A 19,944-nucleotide genomic window follows, 5' to 3' on the forward strand; every position below is an offset into this window, starting at 1 on the left:
GCCGGGGCCTGCAGGCACAGCTGCCACCTCTTTGTGAACCACTCTAGGGCCACGGCCTCAGTTGTAAGAATATGTGTTTTCGGGGTGGGGTCCCAGGCCATGGTCCTGTAGCATCAAAGAGGGGCTCCCACTGCCTCCTGAGACCTGCTGTGAATGTTCCATTCTACATAGAGGGCTTGGGGTTGCAGTTATCATTACTGAGCACTTCCTGCATTCGAGGTGCTAAACTGGATACTTGACATAATTTGCTTGGAGAAACAGCTGCTTAGTCCCATTTTACGTGTGAGAGAGCTGAGGCTTGGAGGCCTGGGTTCAAGTCCCAGTTCTATCACTCACTGGCATGTCCTTCACTGCTCTGATCCCCAGACCCTGGCCCCTGCCTATTTTCCCACCAGCCCTCACAGTCTCAGGCATTTTGGGAGTCCTCCCACTGCCAGGGGGCTGCAGCTCTGGGGGAACAGAACTACCCTGCCTCACTCTGTGTTGAGGGCAGGTGGACTGGAGGCCTGTCCCTACCCTGGGGACAGTCCTGCTTCCTCATTTACAGGTAGGGAAGCTGAGCCTCAGAGAGGGTTCCCTGACCCGCCCACCAGAGGCAGGTTTGGTTCTGGGGCTTGGGAAAAGGACCCCAGACACTTTGGGAAGTTCTCCAAGCCAAGGATGAAACACGGTCTTCCCTTTGCTACAGTTGATCTGAAAAAGTGTGGTGAGCCCCTATGCCTTCTGTTAATAGAGATTTTTATCATGAAAAGATGTCTTTTTTTTTTTTTTTTTTTAAGACTGTCTCGCTGTCGCCCGGGCTAGAGTGCAGTGTAGTGGTGTTATCACTGCAACCTCAAACTCCTGGCTCAAGCACTCCCCCCGCCCTCAGCCCCCCCAAAGTGCTAGGATGACAGGCGTGAGCCACCATACTTGGCAAAAGAGGTCCCATCCCCCAACCCCGGAACTAGAAGAAACCTCACAGAGGTCCAAGCAGCTCCCAGTTCCCACCTGGGACTCTGGGCGCCATTGTGTGGCCCGCCCCCTGCTGGCCAAGCCAGGATGCACTCCAGGGAGGTGCTTCCTGCCTCCCAGGCTGGGGCTCAGACTCAGTGCCCACTGGGGCAGGCCTCTGGCCTTCCCCATTTTACAGACAGAAAGAGGCTTTTGAGAGTGACTCAGGCCCTGGAGAGGGATGTCCTAGAGCAGCAGTCCCCAGCCTTTTTGGCACCAGGGACCTGTTTCATGGAAGACAATTTTTCCATGGGGGTGGGGTGTGGGGTAGGGGTTGTTTCAGGATGATTCAAGTGCATTACATTTATTGTGCAGTCAAACTTCTCTGCTAATGATAATCTATTTGCAGCTGCTCCCCCGCGCTGGCATCACCACCTCAGCATCACTGCCTCAGCTCCACCTTAGTCATCAGGCATTACATTCTCATAAGGAACGGACAGCCTAGATCCCTCGCATGCGCAGTTTACAGTAGGGTTTGTGCTCCTCTGCTGATCTGAAAGGAGGCAGAGCTTATGCGGTGATGCCAGCGATGGGGAGCAGCTGTAAATCGGCTGTAAATACAGATGAGGCTTCCCTTGCTCACCTCCTGCTGTGTGGCCTGGTTCCTAGCAGGCCAAGGATGGATCCCGGTCCGTGGCCCACAGGTTGGGGACCGCAGACCTAGAGGACACCACGGTCACATAGGGAATATGAGGCAGAGTTGGAACTTGAACCAAATCCATGTGTCTCTAGAGGAGGGAAGTGAGGGGAGGGCCACAGCCTCTCTGTCTGGCTCTAATATAGCACATCGGACCCTCACACATATCCTGCCCTGTTTCTGCCTTAAGTCCTGTTCTCCCACCTGGAAAAGACTGCCTGATGAGGGAGCAGTCCACAGAGGGCTCCTGTCCTTGGGGGAGAGGGCACAGTGACCTGCAGGTGTTTGACAAAGTGTGTGATCCCCTTCAAGCTATCTTCTGGCCACTCACTGGAGGGAGATTCCGTGGACAAAGAGCAGACCCCCAACCCATCTACCCTTCTTCAGACCCACTCGAGGTTGTCTGACAGTTGCCCTTGTGTCACTGTCAGGCTTCATCCCTGGCCGTGCCCTGAGCTGTTCAGAGCTGAGGCACCTCCTTTTCCCCTTCATTTCTTGAGGAATAAAACACATGCAGAAAAGTGAATAAAATATAAATGTACAACCTAACATTGTTATGAACATCTGTGCAACCTCCATCAAGAAATAGCCTTGCCAGCATGCACACGCCCTCCCCATCACGGCACCACTCCCTCCTCCTCTGCCCTGGCTTTGGTGAGTCTCCTGTTTTTCTAAAAAGCCTTCACTGCCCAATTATGCATCCATCACAGCTTTTTTCTGGTTTTGTATTTTATATCAATGGAATCATACAGATGTAAGCTTTGGCATCCAGCTTCTTTTTGTTGGTGAGATTTATTCATGTTGCTGTTCATAGCTTAGTTTGTTCAAGTTCATTGCTGAAAACTGTTCCATTGTATGGCTATGTCATAGTTCCCAGATGCATTTTACTGTAGATGGACATTTGATTTGTTTCCAGTTTGGGGCAGTTACAGACCATGCTGCTGGCAGCATTCCTATCCATGTCTCTGATGCATGTATGAAGGAGTTTTTCTAGGATATGGACCCAGGAGCCTGGCATGAGGATCTTTCACTATTTTCCAAAAATATTGTTCTAGTTTACATGCCCACCAGCAGTAAAACAGAATTCCTTTGTCTCCACATCCTTGTCAACACTTGGTATTGTCAAACTTTTCATTTTTTTGCCAATCTGGTGGGTGCATATAGCCTTAATTTGCATTTTGCTAATGAGATTGTGCATTTTCACATTTATTAACCATTTTGATTTTGTCTCCTGTGAGTGTCTATTCAAGTCTTTTGCCCATTTTTTAAACGTGTTGTTTCTCTTTTTCTTATTAATCTATAAGAATTCCTTATATCATTTTGATATTATTGTAATGTGTGTTGCAAATATCTTCTCTAAATCTGGCTTAACTTATTTTTGGCATCTTCTGATGATCAGTTCTTATTTTTAATACAGTTGAATTGATCAGTGTTTTCATTTTGGTTAGTGTTCTTTGTGACTTGTTTGAGAAATTCAACTCCAAGGTCATGAAGATATTCTCTTAGATTATATCCTGAAATATTTATACTTTTTTATTTTACATTTAGGCCTTTAATTCACCTGGAATTGTTTTATGCATCTGGCATGAGATAAGGATTCAGTTTCATTTTTTTTTCTCCCTGTAGGGTTGCCCATGTATCTTAGCATCATTTGATTATAAGCTATCCTTTTCCTGCCCATCTGCAATGTTACCCACCTTGTCTGTTTGTTGCTAGATTCCTTGTTAGATTCCTTGTTCTTTTCCATTGGTCGGTCTATCCTGTGCCAATACAAAGCTATCTTCATTATTATCAATTAAGTATTGATATCTAATCTTTTTATCTTATTTTTCTTTTTGAAAGTGTCCTAGCTGTTGTGGCTCTTTGTATTTCTATGTAAGTTTTTTCTACCATATAAGTTTTAAAATTGGCCTGTTAGTGCCAATAACAATCACTCAGCTGGTATTTTGATTGGGAATTCATTATAGCTATAAATCAGTTTGGGGAAAATTGACATTTACAATATTGAGTTTTCTGATTCATGAACATTGTCTACCTCTCTATTCATTTGGGTCTTCTTTAAGGTTTGCTAGTAGGATTTTATAATTTTGTCCATTGTGGTCTTGCTCAGCTTTTGTTAAGTTTTTACTTTTTTTATTACGGAATTTTTTTTTTAGAGACAAGGTCTCTCTCTGTCATCCAGGCTGGATTGCAGTGGTGTAATCATAGCTCACTGTAACCTCGAACTCCTGGGCTCAAGCGACCCTCCCTCCTCAGCCTTCCAAGTAGTTAGGACTACAGGCACGTGCCACCATGCTCAGCTAATTTTTAAAAATTTGTAGATACGGGGGTCTCAATATCTTGCCCAGGCTGGTCTCCAACTCCTGGCCTCAAGTGATCCTCCTGCTTGGCCTCCCAAAGTGCTGGGATTATAGACATGAGCCACTGCACCTGGCTTTGTTAAGTTTGATTTGTACATACTTCATGTTTCTTTTATTCTATTGCAAACTGCATATTTTCTTAATTTCATTTTTTTGAGCGGGGCTCAGTGGCTCATGCCTGTAATTCCAGTGACTTGGGAGGCCGACGTGGGAGAATCACTTAGGCCAGGAGTTGGAGACCAGCCTGAGCAACATAGCGTGACTCATCTCTAAAAAAATAAGAAAATTTGCTGTGCTTGGTAGCTCAAGCCTGTAGTCTCAGCTACATGGGAGGCTGAGGCACGAGGATCACTTGAGGCCGGGAGTTGAAGGCTGCAGTGAGCTATCATCAAGCCACTGTGCTCCAGCCTTGGCGACAGAGTGAGACCCCATCTCTAAAAAATAAATAAATAAATGAATTTTCCATTTTTTTGTTAATAGCATATAAAAACATACGTTGTCTTTTAACTGAAGCATTTTGCCCATTTGTATTTAATGTGACTAAATTTACCATCTTATGCTTTGTATTGTTTCACCTATGTTTGTTTCTTTTTCTCCTTTTTTCTCTCCTTTTTTTCCTTCTTTTGGACTGAGCAACTTTAAAAAAAAAGTCATTCAATTTTCCCCCTTCTCCTAGTTTGAAAGTTATACATTCTATTTCCATTTTTATCTAAGCCTAGAGTTGGCTAATAAATACTGTTACCGTCTTCCTGGACAACATAATACCTCCGATGACTTTAACTTCATTTATCTTCCTCATTGCTTGATGTATATATCTAATTCAAGTCTTTTTTTTTTTTTAAGACAGGTCTCCCTCTGTTGCCCAGGCTGAAGTGCAGTGGTGTGATCATAGCTCACTGCAAACTTGAACTCCTGGGGTCAGGCAGTCCTCTCACCTCAGCCTCCTGAGTAGCTGGTACTACAGGCACCCACCATCAGGCCTGGCTAATTAAAAAATTCTTTTGTAGAAATGGGGTCTTGCCATGTTGCCCAGGATGGTCTCAAACTTTTTCTTTTTTTTAACCCCCACCCAAGACAGTATTTTCTTCTTTTTTGTAGTTGGAAAGTGAACATGTATTTTTTTTTTTATTCTTATTTCAGCATATTGTGGGGGTACAGAAGTTTAGGTTATGTATGTTGCCCTTCCCCCCACCCCAAGTCAGAACTTCAAATGTGTCCATCCCCTAGACAGTGCGCATCGCACTCATTATGTATGTATACACCCATCCCTCCCCCACCCACATCTGCCCGACACCCGTCAATGTCATTCCTAAATGTGCTCTTAGCTGATGATCAGTGAAACCAATTTGATGGTGAGTACATGTGGTGCTTATTTTTCCATTCTTGGGATACTTCACTTAGTAGAATGGGTTCCAACTCTTTCCAGGAAAATACAAGAGCTGCTATATCACCATTGCTTCTTATAGCTAAATAGTACTCCATGGTATACATATACCACATTTTATTAATCCACTCATGTATTGATGGGCACGAACATGTATTTTAATAGCATTATAATTTTTAATTATGGTAAATCTATATATATGAAATTACCATTTTATACATTTACCAATTTATACATTTTATTTTAAAGTGTACAGTTCTGTGGCTTTATATACATTCACATTGATGTGCAACCATCATCACCATCCATTTCCAGAACTTTTTTCCTCATCCCAAACTGAAACTCTGTACGCACTAAACCTTAGCTCCCCGCTCCCCACTTCCTTCAGCCCTTGACATACACCATTCTACCTTCTGTTTCTATGAATTTGACCACTTTAGGCACCTCATAAAAAAGTGGAACATTTACCCTTTCGTGGCTTATTTCATGTAGCATAATGTCTTCAGTGTTCATCCACGTTGTAGCATGTGTCAGAATTTCCTTCCTTTTTAAGGCTGAATACTGTTCCATTGTATGTATATACTGTACACATTTTGTTTATCAGTTCATCCATCGATGGACAGTAGGTTTGCTTCCACCTTTTGGCTATTGTGAATAATGTTGCTATGAACACATATGTTACAAATACCCATCTGAGTCCCTGTTTTCATTTCTTTTGGGTATATACCGAGAAGTAGAATTGCTGGATCATGTGGTAATTACGTTTCACTTTTTGAGGGACCACCATACTGTTTTCCATAGCTGCTGCACCATTTTGCATTACCACCAGCAGTGCACAAGGGCTCCAGTTTATCCTTGCTTGCCAACCCTTATTTTCTTCCTCCTCCCCATCCTTCTCCAACAATAGCCCTCCTAGTGGCTTTGATTTGCATTTTCCTAGAGATTAGCGATGGGAAACAAGTGAATGAGACAGAATTGTGGTCTTGTCAGAAAGTCATCTGAAAAAAGGCAACATTCAGAAGTGTCCTTAGAACAGGGTCACTGACTCTCATCGACTGACAATATATTCCTGACCCTTCTGGGAGCAATGTCAGAGAGGCTCCTGCTGGGAGGGAGGCCTGGATTCCACACTATTGTGCCCTGGCCCAACTCTAGACCTCAGCTTTTTATGGGTATGAAGAGAACAAGCAGCCTTGCCAGTCTGTCTCCCCTGGTCTTTTTGGGTCTCAGATGAGACAACAGGAGGAACAACGTGCAGGACAGTGCTGGTCTGTCTCTTAGGCTACCCTCCAGGTCACTGGTAGGTGGCCTGCTCCTGTCAGCCCCAGGTGCCAGGTAGTTGTCCTGTCTGTGGAGCCTTATCAGGGCCCAGAGGCCCCACTGTTCTGATCCCACCCTGGCTGCCATCCCGGCCCCAAAACTCTGCCTGGGGACCTGCAACCCAGACGGGGGCCAGGGTTCGTTCGCTGGAGGGCGAGGCGGGCAGTCAGGGCTCGGCTTCTGGGCTCCGGACGTGCATGCCCTTGCCTCCCTACTGACCGCGGCTCGGACAGCCTCTGTGGCCGAGAACTGGCCTAGAACGGGGCCGTTTGATACGCCTTCCTGCGCATCCCGGCGCCTGGCCGCAGTGGGCCTCGACAGACGTGCCACCAGCCACAACCAGAGTATCGAGTGGTTCCGGCGACAGGGAGGCGGGGCCGGCTCAGCAGCCCAGGCCTGCGTCGGCGACGAAGCCAAGGCTGCGGCCCAGTGGGCCTGTCACGCCAGACCCTCCGCTGTTTGTACGTCTCCGGCACACCTAGGCGGGTCCAGTGGACCGAGGAGGTAGTAGGCCCCGCCCCTCCACCAGAGGCCCCGCCACTCAGATCCGGCCAATCGTAGGGATCGTTGCTCGGCGTGGCGGCGTGCGCCAGGCCTATGGGGCGGCGCGTTGTTGGGCTGCCGCGCCGTAGGCCGCACCCAGCTCTGGCGGCGGGGGCGAGCGCCGAGGGCTGAGGGGGCGGAGAGGCCGGGCGGGCGGGGACTGCGGGCCGGGAGCGCGCGGCGGACAGGGGGCGGAGCCGGAGCTGGCGTCCGAGCCCGAGCTGACGGGCGGCGGCCTCACTCGGACCCGGGGACCCCGTGCGCTGCGCACGATTAGTCTCTGAGGTGAGGCCGGCGAACGAGGGCGGCGGCAGGGGTGGGGGACGGGAGCGGGCGTCTCGCGCGGCGGCCAGGGGCTCCGGGTCGGGCTGGGGTCGCGGCGGCCGGGCCGCGGGGCGAGCGGCGCGGGAAGCTGGGCGGAGGCTGCGGGCGGGCGTGGGCCGCGGGGCCTGCTGCGCGCCCCGGCAGCGCGGAGGGCGGGGGTGGCGCGGGGAGGCCGCTGCGGCTCGCAGGGCGTCTGGGAGGGGTCCCCGCAGTCGCCGTCGGCCTGCACCGTGTGCAGACGGGCCGAAGGCGCTGCACACCCTCTGCCGGGACCGGGCCCCGCGGTCGTGGGCTTCTCTGTGGAAGCGGCCCGGGCTGCTTGTTTCTGGGCGGGCCGGTGGGCTTCAGGGGTCCGTGTGGAAACGGAGGATCCCGGCCGGACGTGGGATCAGCGTTGTGCTGGTGGTGGCCCCATCTGTAGCCCGGAACGCTGGCGGCTCCAGGGTTTGTGTACAGATGCATCTGGATCCTGCTTGATGGCTCTTGTTTTTAAGAACGACAGCTGCCAAAAGAGAAAAGCCGAAGCTGCCTGCAGATGGTGATGAGATAGTCCTGGAACTTTATTCATAGAGAGGGTGCTGTTGATCATCTTTGTCCTCCCTCTCTTTTCTTGATTTTTTTTTTTTTCTTTTTTTGGGAGATGTCAGGGGGCCTCTCCGTAAAACAATTACTTTTATTTTTGGTCTCGTAATTCATGGCTCAAGATACTTGGTGGATGGTTTGTGTCCACTTTAGGCATAACCACCTTGAAGTAATACTTTGTTTCACCTGAAACTGCTATTGGTTTGACCGTATAATTTTATGCCTAAAATGACTAAAAGCACTTGTCATATCCCCAAGGACCAAAAATACAGCTGCCAGCTGTATGCGTTGCTGGTAAGTTACAGAACGATTTTTTTGTGTGTGAAAAATGATTTTTCATGAGGATAGGAAATAGAATGCTAAAAGGTTCACTCTTTCTCTTTTGCAAAACATATATGAGTTGAGGCCCTCAATGAAAACAAGCCCGGACTGGATGAGTTCAACAGGCATCAGAGAGCGGAGGGCATTTCAGGCAGGGGGTGAATTGTATGAGTGTGGCATTGTAAAAATTGGAGTCTTTAATGGACAAATGTCTGTGCTATATAAATTATAAAGTACTCCTCTGATTCTGACTGTGAGGAAGTAGAATAGGAAAGTTGTTTTTTAAGGAAGTGTATGGTTTTAGTAGTCAGAACTGCGTTTTACAGTTTTGATGTGGTTTACAGCGATGCAGCTGGTATGATTTGTTTGCTACTTGTGTGTTTAGGTTTTAGACTTACAGAGACTCAGGGAATGATGTGAAATCTAAATTCTAGCCAGTCTCCGCCAACTGTGGGATAGTTTCCCTTCTGTTATTAAAATATCTATATTAATATAAGCTGACCATTTTCTCCTTTAATTCTTTTGATGTTATCTGATGCTGATAGGTTTTATTTGGTGTTCAGTTGCGTGTTATTGATTTTACCATAAAATCTGTTTCTTTAGATGATTTATTAGTTTTTATTTCTTTCATGTATTGAATCAGAAAAGTAAATACTGAAATGAAAGATAACAAGGTATTTTTATTACATGAAAATTAGAGTTGACTGCCCTTCTCTTCCTACCTTCCATGTTCAACTCTTCACATACATACACATGTGTAGAAGGAATAGTATAATAAACCCCTATTTACCCTCATCCAGTTTTAGCAGTTACTAATTCATAGCCAATTTTGCTTTATCTGTACCCCCCAATCCCAGATGTCATTTCATTTTAACCATTAAATATTTCAGTATGTATATCTTAAAGCCTTTTTAAAAAGGTAAACATGAATACCACTGTCACAAAAAGTGAATGATACCAAGCCAGTGTTAAAATTTTCTTGATTGTATTGCTTGGGCCCAGGAGTTCAAGTCTAACCTGGACAACATAGCAAGACCTTGTCTCTTAGAAAAAAAAAAATTCTTGTCTCATAATTTTTTTAAAACAGTTTGAGTTAGGATCCAAATGCTGTTTGTACATTGTGACTAGTTTTAATCTATAGGTTCCCCCTCCATGTTTTGTTTTCTAATTTATTTGTTGATGAAACCTGGTAGTCTGTTCTGTGAAGTTATGCACAGTTTGGATTTTATTCGGTATTGTAGTTTAACAATACAGTTAACAATACAGAATATACTGTAAACTGGTGGTTAAATCTAAAGGTGGGATCAGATTCAGATTTGATTTATTATTGGCAAGAAAACTTCATAGGTAAGTAGGCAGATAATGATTACTAATCTTTCTTATTAGCAGCCCTTGATGCTCAATGCCTAGAGAGTCATTTCATTAGGCTTTAAAAATGTTGATATTTAATTCTATAACTTCACCATTTATTAGATGGACTACTTCTGCAAAGAGAATTTTCCCTTCATCCACTATTTGGTTACTTTGAAGTATTGTGTTGTTTTTATAGAAAGGGCAGGATAAATGCTTAACTTCTGTTCATTATTTACTAGGTGTCAAAATAATGGATTGGTTCCCTAGCATCCTTCAAAAATAACCAATGAATTGTGTGTATGTATTTATGTCCTTGTGAACTCATGGAATTAAACATATTTGATGTTTCACTCAATTGCGGTTGTTATCCTTATTGATGCTCAGATTGCCTCATCTTTGTGCAATAGGAATATGTTCAGATTGGTTCCTAAATCCGTTAAACACAATTCTTAATACTTTGGTCGCTCTTCTTTCTAGTGTAATAAACTGCACCAGACTTATCTTGTATGTTTTCTGTCCCAGCCCTGGAAGCATCCATTCCCCTAAGGGGCCTTGGTTTCTTTTAATGGAAAATAGTATTATTTGGAAAACACAATCTGGGCCTTGGGGTTGCTCATTGCTACTAGGTTGATCATTGTTTCTGGGTCTTTTTAGTGCACAGATCATGGGTTACTGGTACTTACAGTTCAAAAGCAAGACTAGACTACTTAACCATGTTAGTCTTCTACCTGTATCTTTTTTTCTCCTAAGCCAAACATATTGGTTCTTACTACTCATTATTTCATCCCACACTGTATACTTTTCAGTCTCAGAAGAAGATGAAAACTACTACTAATGAAAAGTATTTGAGTCTTTTTTCTTTTGCATCCTTGTTAGAGATATGTAATCATGTTACATGTTTTAAAGTCACTTAAAATAGTTACTGTATGTTTTTGCCACCACTGGATGTATAGTTTGGTTCCTTTGTTCTTTGCTTGCAGTATTTAGGGATTACTTTTAAAAAATTTAATTTTATTTTATAATTATATAAAATATTAAAAGACTTTCAAAGTCAAACCTATAAAAACCAAGGTACAGTAAATTCAAAGAAGTCTTGTTTTTCTATCCCTGTCCCCTTCACCTTGCTCCCTCCCTTTCCCATAGATAACCTTTTTAATTTTTAATTTCGTGGTTATAGTCATACCTTCTCTTTATTAGACAGATGGTAGCATGCTATACATTGTTTTCTACCATGGTTTTTTCACTTAACTTTCACATTTACTCCATAGTATAATATATATGGTTCTCATTCCTTCTTATAGTTGCATAGTGCTCCTTTTTGTGGCTGTACTATAGTTTATTCAACAAGATGGGACTGCTTTTTAATGAACATTCAGCAGAAAAATTTTGTCCATTAATGATATTTTTTTTCTTATACTATGATTTGGTGAGAGTTTTCTGATACATTTTAAGTTGTCAGAATAGAAGGAAATACTTTGTGTAGGTGTGATGTTATACTCCAGACTTCTATCGAGAAGACTTTAGCTTTCTTTTCTGTTACATGGTGATGAACAGCAATAGGTTAAAGACGTCAGTTTTGCATTTTTCTTTTTTAAGTAGCTACCATTTCAGCCCCTTAGCTGCGGTAATACAGTTTTGGGTTGGTTTCAGATATGCCATTTCTGAGATAAAATCTGTTTCATAGGCCGGGCGTGGTGGCTCACGCCTGTAATCCTAGCACTCTGGGAGCCCGAGGTGGGAGGATCCCTCAAGGTCAGGAGTTGGAGACCAGCTCTGAGCAAGAGCGAGACCCCCGTCTCTGCTAAAAATAGAAAGAAATGATCTGGACAGCTAAACTTGTATATATATATAAAAAATTAGCCAGACATGGTGGCACATGCCTGTAGTCCCAGCTACTCAGGAGGCTGAGGCAGGATTGCTTAAGCCCAGGAGTTTGAGGTTGCTGTGAGCTTGACACCATGGCACTCTAGCCCAGGTAACAGAGCCAGACTCTGTCTCAAAAAAAAAAAAAAAAAGTCTATTTCATAGTGACACAGTAAGTTCATTATTATTAAATTGTTAACATCACATTTTAGTAATTTATTTTCTATTGTTATCCATTGTTCTCTTACCCATTATCTGTATACATATTCCTTGAGCTCTGAGATACTAGACCTGCAGATTCTAAGTGTATTAATAACAATGCCTATAGCCATAGTCATTAATGCTGTCTTGCTAACATCAGTTTTGTCAATTCTACCCTCTTCTCCACTATTACCGCCTGGGTCCCAGCAGCCTTCATTTCATCCCTGGACACCATAGCAGCCTTGAGCTGGTCCCTGAGTTCGTCCCTCCCTCTCATCCTCCACCTATCAGCCAGGGTGACATATGTAACATTATCAGACCATGTTCTTACATTCTATCCTGCTTAAAACTCTTCAAATACTGATACAGTGGTTGTGTCTAGGGACAGGGAACTCTGTGGCTTATGGACAGGGTGGGGGAGACTTTTGTTTCCCTGTATGACCTGATATGCCTTTGAAATTTTGATTCATGTACTTGGATTATGTATGCAGAATAAAATAAGAAATTTTACAAAACCAAAACAAACTCTCCAGTGACTTCCCGTTTGTCAACCTAAATAACAAACAGAGCGAGGCTCTCTATAAGAAATGGTATTTATTTGGGAATAAAGCATTGCAGTGGGAATACACATGCCATAGTAAACTATGTGCTTAGGGAGGTAAAGGAAGACAAAAATTTTTAAAGGAAAAAAATAAGGATTACATAAATGTTTTGAAATAATTATCCTTGGCTTCAAAGATCAATAACAAGGATGATGCCAGTATGAGGTTGGGCAGGCAGTTGCTAGGCAGATGTCCTTGCAGAAGTATTTTTTTTTTTTTTTTTTTGAGACACAGTCTCACTCTGTTGCCCAGGCTAGAGTGCCATGGTATCAGCCTAGCTCACAGCAACGTCAAACTCCTGGGTTCAAGCAATCCTCCTGCCTCAGCCTCTGGAGTAGCTGAGACTACAGGCATGCGCCACCATGACCTGCTGATTTTTTCTGTATATATTTTTAGTTGTCCATATAATTTCTTTCTATTTTTAGTAGAGACAGGGTCTCGCTCTTGCTCAGGCTGGTCTCGAACTCCTGACCTCAAGCGATCCTCCCGCCTTGGGCTCCCAGAGTGCTAGGATTACAGGCGTGAGCCACTGTGACCGGCCCTTGCAGAAGTATTAAAAAAAAGTTGTTTTTTAATTTTTACTTTTTTTTTAGAGTTAGAGTCTCACTATGTTGCCTAGGCTGGAGTGCAGTGGCTTTTCACAGGCACAATCATAACTTACTGTGGCCTCTAACTCCTGGCCTCAAATGATCCTCCCACCTTGGTCTCCCCAACTATTTGGGACTGTAGGGTGAGCTCTAGCACACTGGGCCTTGCAGAACTATTTTTTGAGTATGGTTGCAGTGGCCTTTGTGCAAGGTTGTGGTTTTTGCAGAGTCTGTTGTAGTAGTTTTTGTTATCAAGAATACAAGCATGAGAACCCTCACGTCATGGCCTGTCTTAGCTCTGAACAGGTTTTATTTTGTGTGTTAAACATTAGTGACTCCATTTTGATTCTGACAACTTTCACACATACTTAGAACAAAATCCAAATTTCTTACCATGCTTTTGAAACTCACATTCTTCCACTTGCTCATTTATACTGCATTTGTAGGGGTCTTCCTGGAGCACTCTCTAGCTCTTGTCTGCCTCAGAGAATTGCATGTTGAACCCTCGGCCTAGAATGATCTTATAGCATTTTGCATGGCCAGCCAGCTCCTTCTCAGTTTTTAACCTTCTGCTTAAATGTACTTTAAAGAGACCCAGAAACTGGCCCTTCTGTGTTCATTCTAGAATGAGTTCTCTGAGATAGATGAGACCACGTCACTTCTCTTCTTAGAGCCTTTTAGTGATTCTCCATGGCCCATAAATCCTGAACACCTGGACCAAACTTTCAAGGTTTGACCTCTTCCTATTATCTCTAGTCCTATCTCTTATTAACACGTTAGTTCTGCTTCCCATTGCGTTCTGAGCACGGTTACCTAGCATATAGTAAGTGGGTACCCAGTATTTGTAGAATGAATGAATGATTTAAGATTCAGTCTCATTAAGTCTTTTGGGAAATTTAAGTCATACTCTTGGGAATATGATAGTTAAAAAATAAAATCATAAACCTTCAGAGATAATGATAACTAACAACATTAAGGTTATAAAATTTCAGGGAAGGCTACATAAAGAGGGTAGAATTTAAACTTACTCTTGGACGATGGGTATAGTGGGCAAAGGAAAGATGTCATTCTTCCTTATGTGAAGAAGAAATTAAAGGTTTTTTTTTTTTTTTTATTGGTACCCATGTTTTATGGTAGTGGTTGAAACCCATACATGTGCACTTGTGCCCAGGAATTCCACCTAGACCTGCTGAGTACCAGCCTTGGGCAGATGATTCAAATGCATCCCCTGATTAAGAACCACTGTTCTCTGGCCTTGCTCTTAGAACAATGGTCCTCCACTTTACCAGTGTTGCAGTGGACCCAGGATTACCATTCTGTGGAGGTGGGGTTACTGTCCACATTGGGTGCATGTGTCATGATTAATTGCCTCTGGCCTTTCCTTTGATATTTGTCCCTTTTTCTATTTAAATGGTTGTTGAAAAATAGAGCTGTGCTTTTAATTGGCAACATAGAATTACTAAAATCTAGGTTGTAAATTTAAATTTTCATCTTTTTAAGCACTTATTACAAGTTGAATGTACTTCATTCTAGTCCCAATTTGGGACTAGAAGTGTTTCAGATTTTGAACTTTTTTGGATTTTGGAATATTTGCATTTTAGTTACCAGCTGAGTATCCCTAATCCAAAAATCTGAAATCTGAACTGCTCCAATGAATACTTCATTTGAACGTCATGTTGGTGCTCAAAAAGTTTTGGGTTTTTCATTTGCGGATTAGGGATATTCAACCTGTGTGTGTAGGCATTTTATGTATTATCTCCTATGTTCTGCACAACAATCCTATTGGGTAGATACCATTATCTTCTTTTTCAGTTGGAAAAAAACAAGAGTTTTAAGTACTTGTCAAGGTCACACAGCTAGGTTGTGGTGAAGCTGGGATTCAAACCAAGAGAATCTGAATCTAGAGATGATGCTCTAAACCACCAGGTTGTGCTGTGTTCCTTGTGTAGACGTCCTCAGTCCTAACACTTTAGGCACTTGATTATGACTGTTGGTCCTGGTCTCCCCGATGAGGAGAGGGCTCTGCTTATCTTGTTTACTACTGTATTTCCATAGTCTAGCATAATGCCTGGAATAGGTCCTAAAGAAATATTTATTGAATTAATGATCTTCAGTTATTTTTTAAAAGCTTGGCTGTGAGGAATAATGTTCACAGAAGATTATTAAAGTTGGTGAGGCATTTATTCTCTTAAAGTGGGGGTTGGCAAGCCTTTTGTAAAGGGCCATATAGTACATATCTTAGGCTTTGAGGGTTAGATGATCTTGGTTGCAGCTGTCTAGCTCTAGTCTTGTATAAAAGCTTCTATGGATGATATGTAAATGAATAAGCATGAGTGTCCTAATAAAACCTTATTTATGAACACTGAAATTTGAACTGATTTGCATGTATGTCATTTTTATCGTTTATATTTCATGTATTATTATTCTTTTGATTGTTTTCAACCTTTACAATTTTATTTTTGAGACAGGGTACAGTGGTGTCATCATAGCTCACTGCAACCTCGAACTCCCGGACTCAAGTGATCCTTCTGTCTCAGCTTCCCGAGTAGCTGGGACTGCAGGCGCATGCCACCATACCTGGCTAATTTTTCTATTTTTTGTAGAGATGGGGTCTCGTTCTGGCTCAGGCTGGTCTCAAACTCCTGAGCTCAAGTGATCCTCCTGCCTCAGTCTCCTAGAGTGCTAGAATTGCAGGCGTGGGCCACCATGCTCAACCTTAGCCTTTAAGAATTTTAAAAAACCATTCTTAGCTCTTAAAAGAACAGGGGGTAGGCTGATTTGGCCTTGGCATGGAGGAGCATTTTTTGTTGATTCTTGTTGAAATAGTCTAGATTTTATCATTAGATTAAATTAGATATCTGACTCCTGGACTGAATTGTTTTGTCTGCCAGTGCTTTCTTTTGTTGCATCGTACTTGGGTCTACTTTAAGGACTTGTAGAAGACATATTGCTCTGAAACTCCATATTGTATTGGTTGTAAGGGGATTGTTGGGGGCATTGTCCATATAGTAAATGAATAAAGTAAAGTCTATCCTTTTCATTAAGAACTCTGCTTTACTTCTCTTTGAGTAGAATTGTATCTCATAATATATTTTTGCATTTTATGTTTTCCCTTTAGTTTAACATATTTCATTAGTAATTTAATAAAAAGAGCTACTTGGACCTGGTCATACCTAGCTGTGTAACTTTTTTCTGCAAATTACTTAATCTTGTTCCTGTATTGTAAAATGGGAGGAGGTATTTCCTACTTTATCTGGCATTTATGGGGATTAGGTATAATGTAAGTGAACTGGCTGGTGTTTTACCTGGCCGATAGGAAGAACCTAAGAAATGCCAGACCCCTTTCCTACTCTCACTTCCTCCACTTTACATCCTTAGGGAAATCACTTCCCTTTTTTTGAACTTCAGCTTTCCCATTTAAACAGTGGGTTTGTGTGAAGATTAAATTAAAAAGTACTTTGTAGGCAATTGATCCTGCTCAAATATGTTATTTGTTATCACATATTTAGAATATACTTGGCAAAAAAAGAGGAACCCTTGCTAGTGTTAAATTAAATTCTCATAATTCATCCACAGTTATTATTTATCTCATACCTTTGTAAAACATTGTATTAAAAAAGCAGATGCTAAATATGTCTAATCTAGCCAAAAGAAATGATAGTGTTTGAGAAAATGTAATGCTTATAGTTCAGAGGTATCATTGCCACAGAAGCTTGTCTATTTGAGTCAAAAGAGTTTTGGAACTTAAGACCTTTGGGCTGAAATATTTTGGTAGTTATTGTACTTTAGAGATGTTGCCAGCCTGGGCAACATAGTGAGACTTTGTCTTTACAAAAAAAAAAAAAATTCCCTGAGCGTGGTGGCATGCACGTTTAATCCCAGCTACTTGGGAGGCTGAGACAGGAGGATCACTTGAGCCCAGGAGTTTGAGGTTGCAGTGAGCTATGATGATGCTTCTATACTCCAGCCTGGGCGACAGAGCCAGACTTTGTCTCAAAAAAAAAAAAAAAAGAAAGAAAAGAAAAGATTTTGCTTTACTGTCTTACTTGCATTGTTTCCTACAAGAAATCTGCTCTCATCTTTATCTTTGTTCCTCTGTACATAACATGGTCCTTTTTCTCTGGCTGCTTTTAAGATTTTCGCTATCACTGGTTTTAGACAATTTAATTTTGATATGCCTTTGCGTACAGTAGTTTTATTCATGTTTCTTGTGCATGGGATTCATTGAGTTTCTTTCTTGAGTTTGTGGGTATACAGTTTTCATCGAATTTGGAAATGTTCTTCCCGTTTTTTTCCATATGTTTATTCTGTTCCACCTTCATGTCCTTTCCTTTGGGGACTCCAATTCCGTGCATGCTAGACTATTTGAAGTTGTCCCACAGCTGACTGATGCTCTGTTCTCTGTTCATTTCTTTGATTCGATTCTCTCCTCTTCCTCTTCCTCTTCCTCTTCCTCTTCCTCTTCCTCTTTCTCTTTCTCTTCTCCTCTTTTTGAGATAGGTCTCACACTGTCACCCAGGCTAGACTGCAGTGATACGATCATAGCTCACTACAACTTCAAACTTCTGGGCTCAAGTGATCCTCCTGCCTGAGTCTCCCAAGTACCTGGGACTATAGGCTCAAACCACCATGCCCGGCTAATTTTTCTATTTTTTGTAGATAGAGTCTTGCTATGTTGCTCAGGCTGGTCTTGAACTCCTAGCCTCAAGCAATCCTCCTGCCTCAGCCTCCCAAAGTGCTAGGATTACAGGTGTGAGCCATTCTTTGATTCTCTTTTCTTTGTGTATTCTGTTCTGGATAGTTTTTATTGCTGTATCTTCATATTCACTTATCTTTCGTTGGCAATGTTTAACCTACTATTAATCTCATTTGGTGTAATTTTTCATATTACACATTGTAGCTTTCATCTTTAGAAGCTTCATTTGTATTTTTAATATCTTATATCTCTCTAAGATTTTGAACATATGGAATATAGTTGTACAAACTTTTAATGACCATGTTTGTTAATTTTAGCATCTCTTTCAGTTCTGGATTGGTTTTGATTGATTCATCTTGATGTGGGTCATAATTTTTCTGCTGCTTTGCATGTTGGGTACTTTTTTATTGGATGCTATACACTGTAAATTTTACATTGTTGTGTTCTGAGTAGTGATTTATTCTTAAAATATTCCTGAGCTTTGTTCTGCATGTGTGTGAAGGGTGAATGGTTGGCACTGACACAGAGCTGTGTATAAGAGGCTGTTACCACCAGCCGGACTGGAAAACCTCAAGACTTATGGGGCATTGGATAGAGCACATAGAAAGGTTTTCCCTATACTGAGCACTGCTCCCTTCCTGCCTACCATCTTAAAAGCAAGACCCCAAATTATCAAACTAATAGATAACTAATTACATCCAAGTAATAACTTAATTATATCCCAAAAGAACGTTGAGGTACAGGCTTGGGAGTCAGATACATCTAGAATCAAAGTCCTGGAGATGGGAAGAGAGCCTGGTTCAGAGCACTGCTAGAGACTGGCCTTGGAGAGAAATGGTACCATGTCTACTGTTACAACAGGATGCACTGTGGAGAACACAGGGTCCTGAACACAAGCAGAGTTTTACAAAATGGTGTCAGGGAACAGGAACAGCAGTTATAAAGCCCTGAGGCAAGAGTGTGATGGTGTCTAGGAACTGGCAGGTAACCATTTCTTAGACTTCATTAACTCTGAATTTTACTTCCTTAGGCAGACCTTCTCTGAGTTTCCCTTTGAGGCTCTGTGCTCCACAGCTTTCCTTACTTACCTTGTATGGATATTTACCTTGCTTGGGGCTTCTCATTGTTTGTCTGTCTGTCTATCTTCAGAAAAGCCGTAGTCCCAGGTCCTGGCACAAAGCAGACACTCAGAAAATACTGGTTGTATAAATGCTTACCAGTGAGGGAATCTAAAGTTTCCAGACAAGAACTGTAGAAACTTATGGCTAGGAAATAAATACTATCTTGTGAAAACGGGTTTTAAACAATTTGTAAATGTTCTCTGAAATTTTTTCTTGCCTGTCTACTTATTACCTGTTTAGCCAATTGTTGCTTTTCCTTCCATTTTGACCTTTTGTGTATGTGAACATTATCTAATTCCCCACTTAAGTCAAAATCAAGAGTGAAATTCTCATTATTATTTTTTTCTTTTTTAGGAGGTTGAGGGGCTAAATGTTACAGGAAAATCAGAAGATAAGAGCAAGACAAAATGAAACAAAAATTAGAAAATATCCATAATTCATGTAATCCCAAAGCAAATGTCCTTCGTATTTTTTGTATATGCACTAAATGCTTTTATATATACAGTAGTCCCTCCTTATCCTTGGGCTTTATGTTTCATGTCCCCTCTGTGGCTGCCTGAAACTGGGGATATTACCGAATCCTATATACTATGCTTTTTCCTAGACATACATTTCTATGGTAAAGTTTAATTTATAAATTAGGCATCATAAGAAATTAATAATAATAAAATAGAACAATTATAAAATATGCTGTAATAAAAGTATGAATGTGGTCTCTCTCTCTCAAAATACCTTATTGTATGTGATATTTTCAGACTGTAGTTGACTGTGGGTACTGAAACCACAGAAAGCAAAACTGTGGAGTGGGGGGAGCTACTGGGTGTGCGTGTATTTATTTATTTGTTTTTAAAGAGACAAAGTCTCACTGTCACCCAGGCTGGAGTGCAGTGGTGTAATCATAGCTCACTGCAACTTTGAACTCTGAGGTTCAAGCAATCCTCTCACCTCAGCCTCCCCAAGTAGCTGGGACTATAGGCATGTACCAGCATACCTGCTAATTTTTGAATTTTTTCGTAGAGATGGGGTCTCGCTATGTTGCCCAGGCTGGTCCCAAACT

The 19,944-nt window shown here is 42.3% G+C and overlaps 1 protein-coding gene across 6 annotated transcripts in view; it reads left to right on the plus strand.

The window, feature by feature from the left end:
* Positions 1 to 7,433: 7,433 nt before the first annotated feature.
* ADD1 (adducin 1) overlaps positions 7,434 to 19,944 on the plus strand; it is a 97,927-nt gene continuing 85,416 nt past the window's right edge. For 3 of the 6 annotated variants that reach the window (XM_069496035.1, XM_069496032.1, XM_069496036.1), the window contains exon 1: positions 7,436 to 7,522. The gene's annotated coding sequence lies outside the window, so the exon portion shown is untranslated. Of the gene's footprint in view, positions 7,523 to 19,944 lie in introns of all 6 variants that reach the window. The other 3 variants (XM_069496034.1, XM_069496031.1, XM_069496029.1) reach the window with 2 other exon arrangements.

The sequence above is a fragment of the Eulemur rufifrons genome, chromosome 20 (assembly GCF_041146395.1).
Source record: "Eulemur rufifrons isolate Redbay chromosome 20, OSU_ERuf_1, whole genome shotgun sequence".
Taxonomy (NCBI): Eukaryota; Metazoa; Chordata; class Mammalia; order Primates; family Lemuridae; genus Eulemur; species Eulemur rufifrons.